We start from the raw sequence: 10,418 nt of genomic DNA on the forward strand, positions 1-10,418 counted from the left end.
GAATTCCCATTCAAATGGCGTGTCTGAGCCATGATGCGATCGATTACCTGGGGCCCCCAATATTTTATTGAAATTGGCACCCCTGTTCCAGAAGGATACTTCTCCTCCCTCGGCGCAGGGGGCACTTCGCACGTGCTCAGAGGCACGCCCTCCCACGTCCCGAAGGGGAGAGAGCCCTCACCTTGAAAATTCATCCCGGCGATAAACCGCTTCGTGAGGCCCTGCGCTTATTAAACGGATTCTCTCTGTTTTGGCGAGGGGACAGCGCACGTGCGCCCACCATCACCTTGGCTAAACAGATGCCTGGGTCGCCTCCCCAACTGGGCCTGGCGGAGAGGCATTGAGGCAAACAAGGACGCGTCTCTTTGGAGGCTTTGTCAGTATGTAGGAAGCGATCCGGGCGTCTGTCCTCCCTGCTCTCCTCCCCACCCCCCGCTCCGGTTTCATTTTAATAAAAGCCATACTCGGGCATTATTTACAAGCGCCTATAATTTACCTATGCTATTTGGCAAAGCAACTTTGTCGGGCGGGGGGTGGGGGAGGCTGTGCGCGGGGAGGGGAGGGCGGGCGGGCGGACGAGTGTGTAGCAAAAGCAAGCGAATGAATAAATACTTCATAACTGCTAGTAGAACAGACTGGCTCCTGTAATGAAGAAAAGATTTATGTCACGTTATTTCAAGCCCAAATAGCGGCAGCCTCTGTTTGTCTCAGCCCAGTGCCTCTATTTAAATGTTACTTTCATATATTATGTGGCATTAATTTAACTATAGCTCATTAAGGCAGAATGAAATGGTTAAATTAACTTATCAACCCATAATGATGATGAATGAGGTATTAATTCAGATACAAGCTGGGCAATTTGCAAGTTTACGCATTCTGATGGTTCTCAAATAACATTTTGAATAGCGGGTCAGCGCCTCAATCAATTACATAAGCATGTAAAGTCGGTCTCTCGGAAAAAAAAGGAGAGAAGAAGCCCTTTTCATGCATATGCATTAAAACATGTTCGCAATTACGCTCGGAAATTGCCTTCATTGGATTAAGCAGGGGTTTGGACGCGGGTTCTGGTCTTGCCTCCCTGCGCCTTTTATTAAAGAGCCGCTTTGGCTGCAAAAGAGACGAGGCGATTTGGGGGCGGGGGGCGGGGAGGAGGAGTTGTGGGAAGAACAGCCGCGTTTATCCAGAGCGAAGGGAAGGCCCGGCGCGCACTCGAGCCAGCCCTTTGGAGAAGGCGGCTAGACGATCCCCCAGCGAGACGTCGTCGAGCTCCCTTGGTTTTCTGGGTGGTCGGCTGACGAAACTGACCAGGGAGACAACCTCGCTTAGAACAGGCCTTTCCGCTCCGAAAGGAAGCTGGAGTGCCGTCTCTGACGCGTGCCGTCCATTGAATGCGGGGCGATCGCTTCTGACGTGCACGACACGGTGGGCCTGGGATGTGTGGGCACCAAATGTAGCGGGGCGGAGGCGGGGATAAGGTTTAAGAAGCCTTGCAAGGACTCCCCACCATATCTCTTTACGCCTAGAATGACCATCCATGAGGTCTTTGTCACATCCTGGCTGCGATCCCGAGCATACTTGGTTGGCATCGGGGTGCCAACTTGAATAAAATATTGGGGGGGGCCGGTAAGCCCACCCCGCATAAGTGAACAAAAGAGGCAGAACACACCCACACCATTTTAATGGTGATGCCCATCAACTTTTTGGGGGGAGCTCAGCCCCCTCGGTCCTCGCTGGTAAAAAGCTCCACTGAACTCGTTGCGGCAAATAGGTTTAGGATTGCAGCTGGGTAGGCGGTGATGGAAATACAGGAGGACGGGGGCTTCCTACAGGCGACACGATTTCCCTAAGATTTAAGAGTGAGGGGCTTGTGGGTTTCATTAAGGGTCCCCTAACTCTCCTTCTCACATAACCCCGCCCTCGTTATTCTCAGCATATTCACTTAGAAGCCATATTGAGTTTAATGGGCTTTCTCAGTCCAGTATTTATTTTTTTAATGCCGCGATCCTCAAACCACAATCCCGCCCAGAATTAGGCGGTCCACGCCAATTGAATTCACAGGGTCCAGATTGCGCCCTGTGTATTTATTCAAGGCAGGGACTCTTCGGCTACCGTGCAGCAAACAGGGCTACTTTTCTGGAATGCATCCCAGGGGGGAACCGCCAAGGATATGAATGTGATCATCACGATTTGATGGCCAATCCAACGCTTAAAGCTGTCCTCCAGCCTCGAATCCAGAGGTTGGGCTTGGATCGGTTGTCTGAAATGAGGCCGGACGAACCACAGGGAAGCAAGACAGAGAGGAGCATGGCGCTCTACTTTCTCGACGGAAAAGCTCGGGGGTTGCTGTGGTAGGACTGAGCCTACCTTCGTCATGTCTATTTACTTCAATGGGTCTACTCTAAGTAGGACTAGTATAGGGCACTAGGTAAAGGGACCCCTGACCATTAGGTCCAGTCCTGGCCGATTCTTGGTTTACACGCTCATCTCGCTCTATAGGCTGAGGGAGCCCACATTTGTCTGCAGACAGCTTCCAGGTCATGTGGCCAGCATGACTAAGCCGCTTGGGAGAACCAGAGCAGCGCACAGAAACGCCATTTACTTTCCTGCCGGAGTGGTACCTATTTATCTACTTGCACTTGATGTGCTTTCAAACTGCTGGGTTGGCAGGAGCAGGGGCCGAGCAACGGGAGCTCACCCCGTTGTGGGGATTCGAACCGCAGACCTTCCAATTGTCAAGTCCTAGGCTCTGTGGTTTAACCCGCAGTGCCACCCACGTCCCTCTAGTATAGGGCACTACCGTAGTTAATAAACAGAGTGGGTGGGGGAGCGAAGGTTTGATTTTAGCAGGTGGCAGAATCCTTCCACTTGGTTTAGATTTGCCCTTCTCTCATTTCTAAATTCAAATCGTATTAAACGCAGAAACCACCAGCCTTGAAAGTCAGAAGCGCGCCATGTGGCCTCTCTCTCTTTAATTATCTGGATCCAACTCTTAGTAGGTGAGACATTCTAAGTGGAGTAAGCGGCAGTTTCCCACAAGCTACCCCACCAATTCTCCTTACCCCACCAGCACCTTTGTCCCAAATGTAAACACCGATCCAGGGGTTCCAACTTAAATAAAATATTGGGAGGGGGGACCAGGCAAGCCTGGCCCTGCCCCATCTATCACATGATGTGGTGCACTGCACACTATTTAAATGACAGCTTCCATCAACTTTGCGAGGGGGTGGGTGAGTGGTCCCCTCAAATATTTTATTGGTTCTTATGCACCGATTCTAAACAGGTTCCTTTGAAGACGAAGAAGAAGAAAAAGAAGAAGAAGAGTTTGGATTCGGTATCCCGCTTTATCACCACCCTAAGGAGTCTCAAAGCGGCTAACATTCTCCTTTCCCTTCCTCCCTCACAACAAACACTCTGTGAGGTGAGTGAGGCTGAGAGACTTCAGCCAAGTGTGACTAGCCCAAGGTCACCCAGCAGCTGCATGAGGAGGAGCAGGGAATCAAACTCTGTTCACCAGATTATGAGTCCACCGCTTTTAACCACTACACCACACTGGCTCTCTCTTTTAAAGCATAGCCTGTGGTTCATTCCAACTGGACTTACTTCCAAGTAGTGTTCAGAACCGAGATGTCAGACGTGGCAGGTTGCGATCACAACTGCAGCGGATTTACTCTGGAATAAACCTTTTCCAAACCAGAGCTTCGGGCCAAACGAGTCCCTGAATGGCGCCTTACCTGCCCAGGTTTCCTTGTGAAAGGGCTCCCTTGATTGACTGCACACCTGACCTGAAGATCACGAAGCTACTTGGAATTGGTTCTCCTTTCCCCCCTGCCTGCCGATGGCGGGGTGTGCGTGGAAACGCAGGAAGTGGCATTTCAAGGTTCCAGTGGCGGCAGTTTTCATAACACTTCAGTGGCTTAGCGACGGCCTGACATTTACAAACCATCTGGGAAGGTCCAGCTTCTAGCTGGTTAGAAGAGAAACCCGTTCAAAGATCCTTTCAAGGCGAAGCTCAAAAGGTGGCCACTCCTCTCTCGAGCGCTCTCTCACCACACAGAGGCATATTGTCTCATTGATTTTCAAACAGGATTTTCCACTCGATTCAGCGGGGCCTCCTGCTCACGCAAATCAATGGCACACTTGCTTTGCTAAGACCGGGATCCACCTCTCTGGAGATGGGACTTACTCCCGAGTAAACGCACTCAATACTGCGCTTGCGTTTGACATGCCTAACCGGCAAATCTGGGGTAGTCCCGGGACATTTCTTAGGCGACACGCAGCTCTCAGCTCCGGAGGATCAAATGTTTATTGAACTGTAGCAGTCCTTTCCCCTATGATCCTAAACATACCGGCCATAATTCAGCGTAGCGCAGTGGCCAGAATACACCACACTGGATTGGGCGCAGTATATTCAGGATCAGGGAGAACTAGGTTCAAATCTTCACCTAGCCACGGAGCTTGTTGCGGGATATTGGACCAGTCCCTAACTCTTACCATAGGAGCCAACTCTTAGGGGCCGAGGTCCCTTCAGCTGCCCCATAAAGTATTTGAGGACTCCCTCAAAGGTAATGAGCAATGCCATTCAAATGGTGTGCGTGTGCCATGTCATGTGATCGATTATGTGGAGTAGGGTTTACCTGGCCCTCCGCAATATTTTATTCAAGTTGGCACCCGTGACTCTTCCCATGGCCTACCTCACAGCGTTGTTGAGAGGATAAGATGGGGAAGTAGTGGGGAAAGAGTCATATTCCTTACTTTAAGTTCCTTGGAGGAGTGGAGGGATATCAATGTGATAAAAGGTAAAGATACAGCTTAATAAATAATTACAAAACCTAGGAACAAATCTCGCTGAGAGCAACGTGATGGGGTGACAGACTCATGACTGATTTCTGTCCTGTTGATTCCAGTGGAACCTCGTCGTGGCTAGAGATTATATGGAACTCATTCAGATCACAACAGCTTTCGCAGCTGGATTCTGTACATTCGTTGGAAGCAAGTGCTGCTCAGCCCCCAAGAATGATGCTCAGGGTGAGGTTTTTCAAGTTGTGGTCCTAAAAGAGCAATTTGGTTGTCCATCTCGCTGGACTCAGCGGGACATTCCTAAGTCAACGTACTTACTCTGTAAGCCTATGCATGCTTCCTTGGGAGTCAAGTCCTCCTGAGCTCAGCGCGATAGGACTGCTCTGTTAAGAACCGCATCGCGCTCTTTCTCCTATGTTCCTGAGGAATAGATTGGCCATTTGATTCCAAGTCAATACATTGGGGACTCAGATGCAAATCTAATTTAAAATATGCTGATGGGTTCAGGGTAATGGGGGGACGGACTGCTCTGGTATTGGCGACGATTTTGCCAGAGTCGCGTTCAATTACGACTACTTCTAAACGCTTAGATTTGGGGCAGCGTTTTCATTGTCATGAACAGGCCAGACTCGACGACAGGTAGGATTTGGGTGGGAATAGTCTTGGAAATATTTCGAATTTTGATTTCTATTAGTAACAGTTCCATGCTCTTCCAGAACACTCCCATGCATTTACTCGACCCTAATAATAATAATAATAATAATAATAATAATAATAAACTGTAATAATGAGAGACCCCAAAATGTAGTTGGCACTGGTTCTGGATAAATTGAGCTCAGCTATGAACTCTTTGCGATATGCCTCAAGACAGATCCACAGCGCGATCCTACTTGCGGGCAGATTCTCTTGACATCAACGGGATTTGAAACCATTCTCTGACGTTTAAGGGCGGAGTTAAGCAGCTCTGTAGTTCCGCCCTAATATCAAGGCTCTTTTACAGTGCAGAATAATATACTACTCAGAAGACTAAAGGAACCGGAGGACAGGGGAGAAACGCTTAAGGCCGGCCCCTGGAGTGTGTGTGTGTGTGTATATGTATATGTGTGTGTGTGTGTGTGTGTGTGTGTGTGTGTGTGTATATATATATATATATATATATATATATATATATATATATATATATAAAGTTGGGGTGGGCAGAGAAAAGAATTGTCTGGAAAAGAGCAGGTGGCCAGCGAGGATCTGTTGAGTAGTTTCAAAGAGCTCCCCAACTGGTTGCTCTCTTGCTTGGCTTTGAAGAGACCCTTTGTTTTTTTGCAAAGATCTGAACTAAGAGACCATCCGGAATTATGTTCACAAAATCCCCACAGGCTCTTTTAATGACCTGAGTAGTGGAGTGGAGGAGGGGGAGTGTATGTGTGGAGAGGCAATTTCGCGCATCAAAATTTACACACATATATAATTGTAAGTTTCCGAAACGCTGCGGGTATTACTATTATTGTTGTTGTGCTCCCAGCAGACAAAATCCTGAGTCTTAGGCCAAGAGCTAAACAAAACAACGGGATGCTTTGAACAGCTTTTCTCTGAATATGTGTGCTGGTGCTGTACTATATACATCTACACACATATGTGTCCCACTCTCTCCTCCAAAATAGTGAAAATTACATGCTGCGCCTGTGTGAGAGTTTTCATCAGGTCCTTTTAAACAGAACACACGTGTGTGTGTGTCTGTGTGTGTGTGTGCGCGCGCGCGCTATATGAATTTGTTGCCAGTGTTCCTGAGCAGTTGATGGAAGGAAAATAATAAATAAATAAAGATTAATCCAAATATCAAGGACATCTGCTCCGAGGTACTTATTATATTAATAAATGGTAGAGGCTATAACGATACTGTATAGGACGTGGGTCTTGGCATTGGAGCTCGGCCCTTTCTCCTCTTCCTCACCCCTTTTAATGGAAGCGGGTCATGTTAACCCGCCTGGAGGAAACCCCCCCCCCGGCCCCCGGAGGAAGCAACATTTCTCGAAAACGAAACCACTTCCTTTGCGTCGTTCCAATTCAGCCAAAGGGATAGAGCGGAAACCACGTCCCTCTTAACATTAGGCGCTAAAGTGAGATGGCCAAGAGTCCAGAAAGGGGACGGATCAAGGGCCACCAAGTGTAGCTAGTTAGGTTTTGTCTACCCAAATCGTGTTGGAACAAGGCGATGTCGCAGGGCCATGAATGGACAACTTCTTGACCATAACCAAGCCAGGCACAGAGCACCTGTGTTAAGAGCCTAGTTAGCGCCAAGCGCTCTCCGTCCTAGTTCACATCAGTGGATTTCTTGGAAAGATTCAGCGGCTTGTAAATTCAGGTCCTGCCCCCTTTAAATGGACGCAGCTGTGCTCTGTAAGGGAGCGCCTCCTCTACTGGAAAAAAGAGGAGGAGGAGGAGGAGGAGAACAGGAAAGAATAGCAAAGCTGGAAAGTCGCCCGGTTGTTTCAGTCATTCTCTTGTGGTTCATTCAGGGCAAATGTTAAAAAAGCAAGCAAACGCATAGGCAGGGGGCTCCTTTCCTGATCGCAGCTTGACAAAAGGACTGGTGCCACAGCTTGTGGAAGATGCCTCCCATTGGCAACTGCGCCTCAAGCAGATTAGCTGTGATTCCTGCATTGCAGGGGGTTGGACTGGGCAACTCTTTGGGCCCCTTCCAGCTCTGTGGTTCTATGATTCTATGTTTGGCACAGTCAGGTGAGACAGGAAACGACAAGGGCAAGACGGAAAATGAAGTCGAGAACAGCCAATCCACGGATATTTGGTGGTTAAAAACATACACACACACAGTTGCTCAACGCTTCCTCTTGGACCGTTCCGTAGGTGCTCGTTGGATAAACCAACTATTATTGTTGTTGTTTTATTATTATTATTAACCGTCCTTCATCCGAAGATCACAGGCATTTAGCGCTGCTAACCGGATTCGTGTTGCTACATACACCGTTGCCTTTTGCTCACGCTTCCTTGGGGTTCCTGCTCTCCACGTGTCGCCCTCCCATCACCGCGGCGCCATGATGGGATGCCTGAATGGGCATTAAGCGCACAGGCAATTCGGAACCAGCCTGCGCCGGCTCACCTTGCTGTACACTGAAGGCCAGTTGGACTTGCCCCACTGAAATCAACTCTGCCTGTCTGTACTCAGAGGCAAGGAACTTGCTCCCCCTGGGATGTGTGTGGTGCCTATAGACAGGACTGCAGTTTTAGAAGCGAACTACAGTGGTACCTCGGGTTACATACGCTTCAGGTTACAGACTCCGCTAACCCAGAAATAGTACCTCGGGTTAAGAACTTTGTTTCAGGATGAGAACAGAAATTGTGCTCCGGCGGCGCAGCGGCAGCAGGAGGCCCCATTAGCTAAAGTGGAGCTTTAGGTGAAGAACAGTTTCAGGTTAAGTACGGACCTCCGGAACGAATTAAGTACTTAACCCGAGGTACCACTGCACGGCATATTCAAGGTTCACCTTAGCCGCAAAGTCATCTAGGTGGCTTTAAGGAAGCCTCAAAGCTACTGTTCTCTCAGCCCACCCTCACATCGGCAAGGTTGGGATAATGCACTGGCTCTCCTTACAGGACTGTTGTGAGAACACACACACACACACACACACACACACACACACACACACACACCTTCCTTGGTCATGGATGCTTTAGTTGAGATTCCCGCATTGCACGGGGTTGGACTAGATGACCCTTGGGGTTTCTTCCAACACTGCAATTTTATGATTCTATGTTTTCAACGTTTGAAGTACAATACTGTATATGAATGCTAAATAGCATAGGTGTTCATTAGAGGGCTTGAACGTTTGAAACGGGTCCTATGAGTGCTAAATATAATTATCCCTCATTAAGCTGGAAAAACCATCGGTGGCAAAAGGCAGGGTGTTTTTTTTAGCCGTTTTGGTAACCTGTTAGAGATTTCCTTCCTGAGCGGGCTTTTGGTGTTTTTTTGACCTGGTGATGAGCGATGGATGCATATCCTCTTCGTGACGCAGGCCGTGTGCCTTTATTTCCCAAGGCCCTTTGCTTGGGATATTCTCGTTGAGTCCGAAGATCCCACCCCCACTCCCAGTAGCAAGGATGTGGGTTGCATCCTGCGTGCAGGGACCTTGCGACTGTCCTTAAGCATCCTGAAAACAGCCCTCAGTCTGGAGAAACCACTGTGCTCTTTTATTTCTTCCTATGAATGGGCCGATTCTTCGGCTTCAAAGCTGCAGAATTGGCAGACCACCTCCGCTTGCAAGCCTCGGCGCGCAACCCTACACGCTCACATACTTTGGAGTAAACCCCACTGAACTTCGTGGGATCAAGCTGGAAAATAAATAAATAAATCAGCTGCGCCAAAATGAACGGGGCTTTGCCTTGCGGTTCCCCAAGAAACCTGGTCGGGAGAATCGGGTTGGCGCTTCTGTTGGAATCAATGCGGATCGAGTGGCTGTGGCTTAACATTAAAACGCTTGGATTTAACCAGGTGGCGAATTGGACGCTTAAGCGCGTTTTCCATCGGATTACCTGATCCCAGCGTCTCATGATTGATCACATTGCTCGATCGCTTCGGACACAGCCCGAAAGAGCAGGAGTGTATTAGGGGGCGGATGTTTACCCCGCGCTTCTGCCCTTCGAGGCAAGCCTCAAGTGTATATACAGATATAGTTTTGCTACTGCTGCTGCTGCGGAGGGGGTGGCAGTGAAGTTTGCCGCCTCCTCCTCTCCCTTTTCCTCGTCGCTTTCTAACCTTCCCAACCGCAGAACTCAATTATAAGAGCTTTGATTACAACGATATATCTTTACAGCGCTCCAAACGCGTGGATGTCAAGGGTAATGCTTTAAAGAGGAGGCAGGGCGCAGCTATTCATACGCGAGATGCCTGACAGCTCTTTGATGGCGAAAATGATGCTCTCTTCACTTGGCCGCCAGGCCTGCTGAGGGAGACTGCACAGTGGCAGAGAGAGAGAGGGGAGAGGAGGGGGAGACAGAGAAAAAACACGCAGATCAACGTCATTATGGGGCGATGACAGGAAAGGCCTGCTTAGATCCGGGAAAGAACGAATAAACTTGGATGGGCCAGGGACCCAAGCCCAGGCGGGGGAACCTGTGGCCAACCGGTGTTACTCACATTAACTGAGACCATTGGCCACGGTGGCTGGCGCTGATTTTTATTTATTCTTTAAATTACCTTTATACCCCGCACCTTTCTCTCCAAGAAACTTAAGGTGGCGCACAGAGTTCTCTCCCTCCACAACCCTGCGAGGTAGCGCTGGCTGAGATGCCGTGGCTGCCTCAAGGTCACCCCGTGAGATTCATGGATTAGTGATGATTTGTACCCTGGTTTCTCTTAACCTGGTCAACCCTCTAACCACTAAGTCACACTGTGTCTTAATTTTTTATGATCTTTTTTGTTGTTTAGTCCTTTAGTCGTGTCCGACTCTTCGTGACCCCATGGACCAGAGCACGCCAGGCAATCCTGTCTTCCGCTGCCTCCTGCACTTTGGTCAGACTCATGTTAGTAGCTTCGAGAACACTGTCCAACCATCTCCTCCTCTGTCGTCCCCTTCTCCTTGTGCCCTCCATCTTTCCCAACATCAGGG

The sequence above is a fragment of the Podarcis raffonei genome, chromosome 1, assembly GCF_027172205.1.
Source record: "Podarcis raffonei isolate rPodRaf1 chromosome 1, rPodRaf1.pri, whole genome shotgun sequence".
NCBI classification, from domain to species: Eukaryota; Metazoa; Chordata; class Lepidosauria; order Squamata; family Lacertidae; genus Podarcis; species Podarcis raffonei.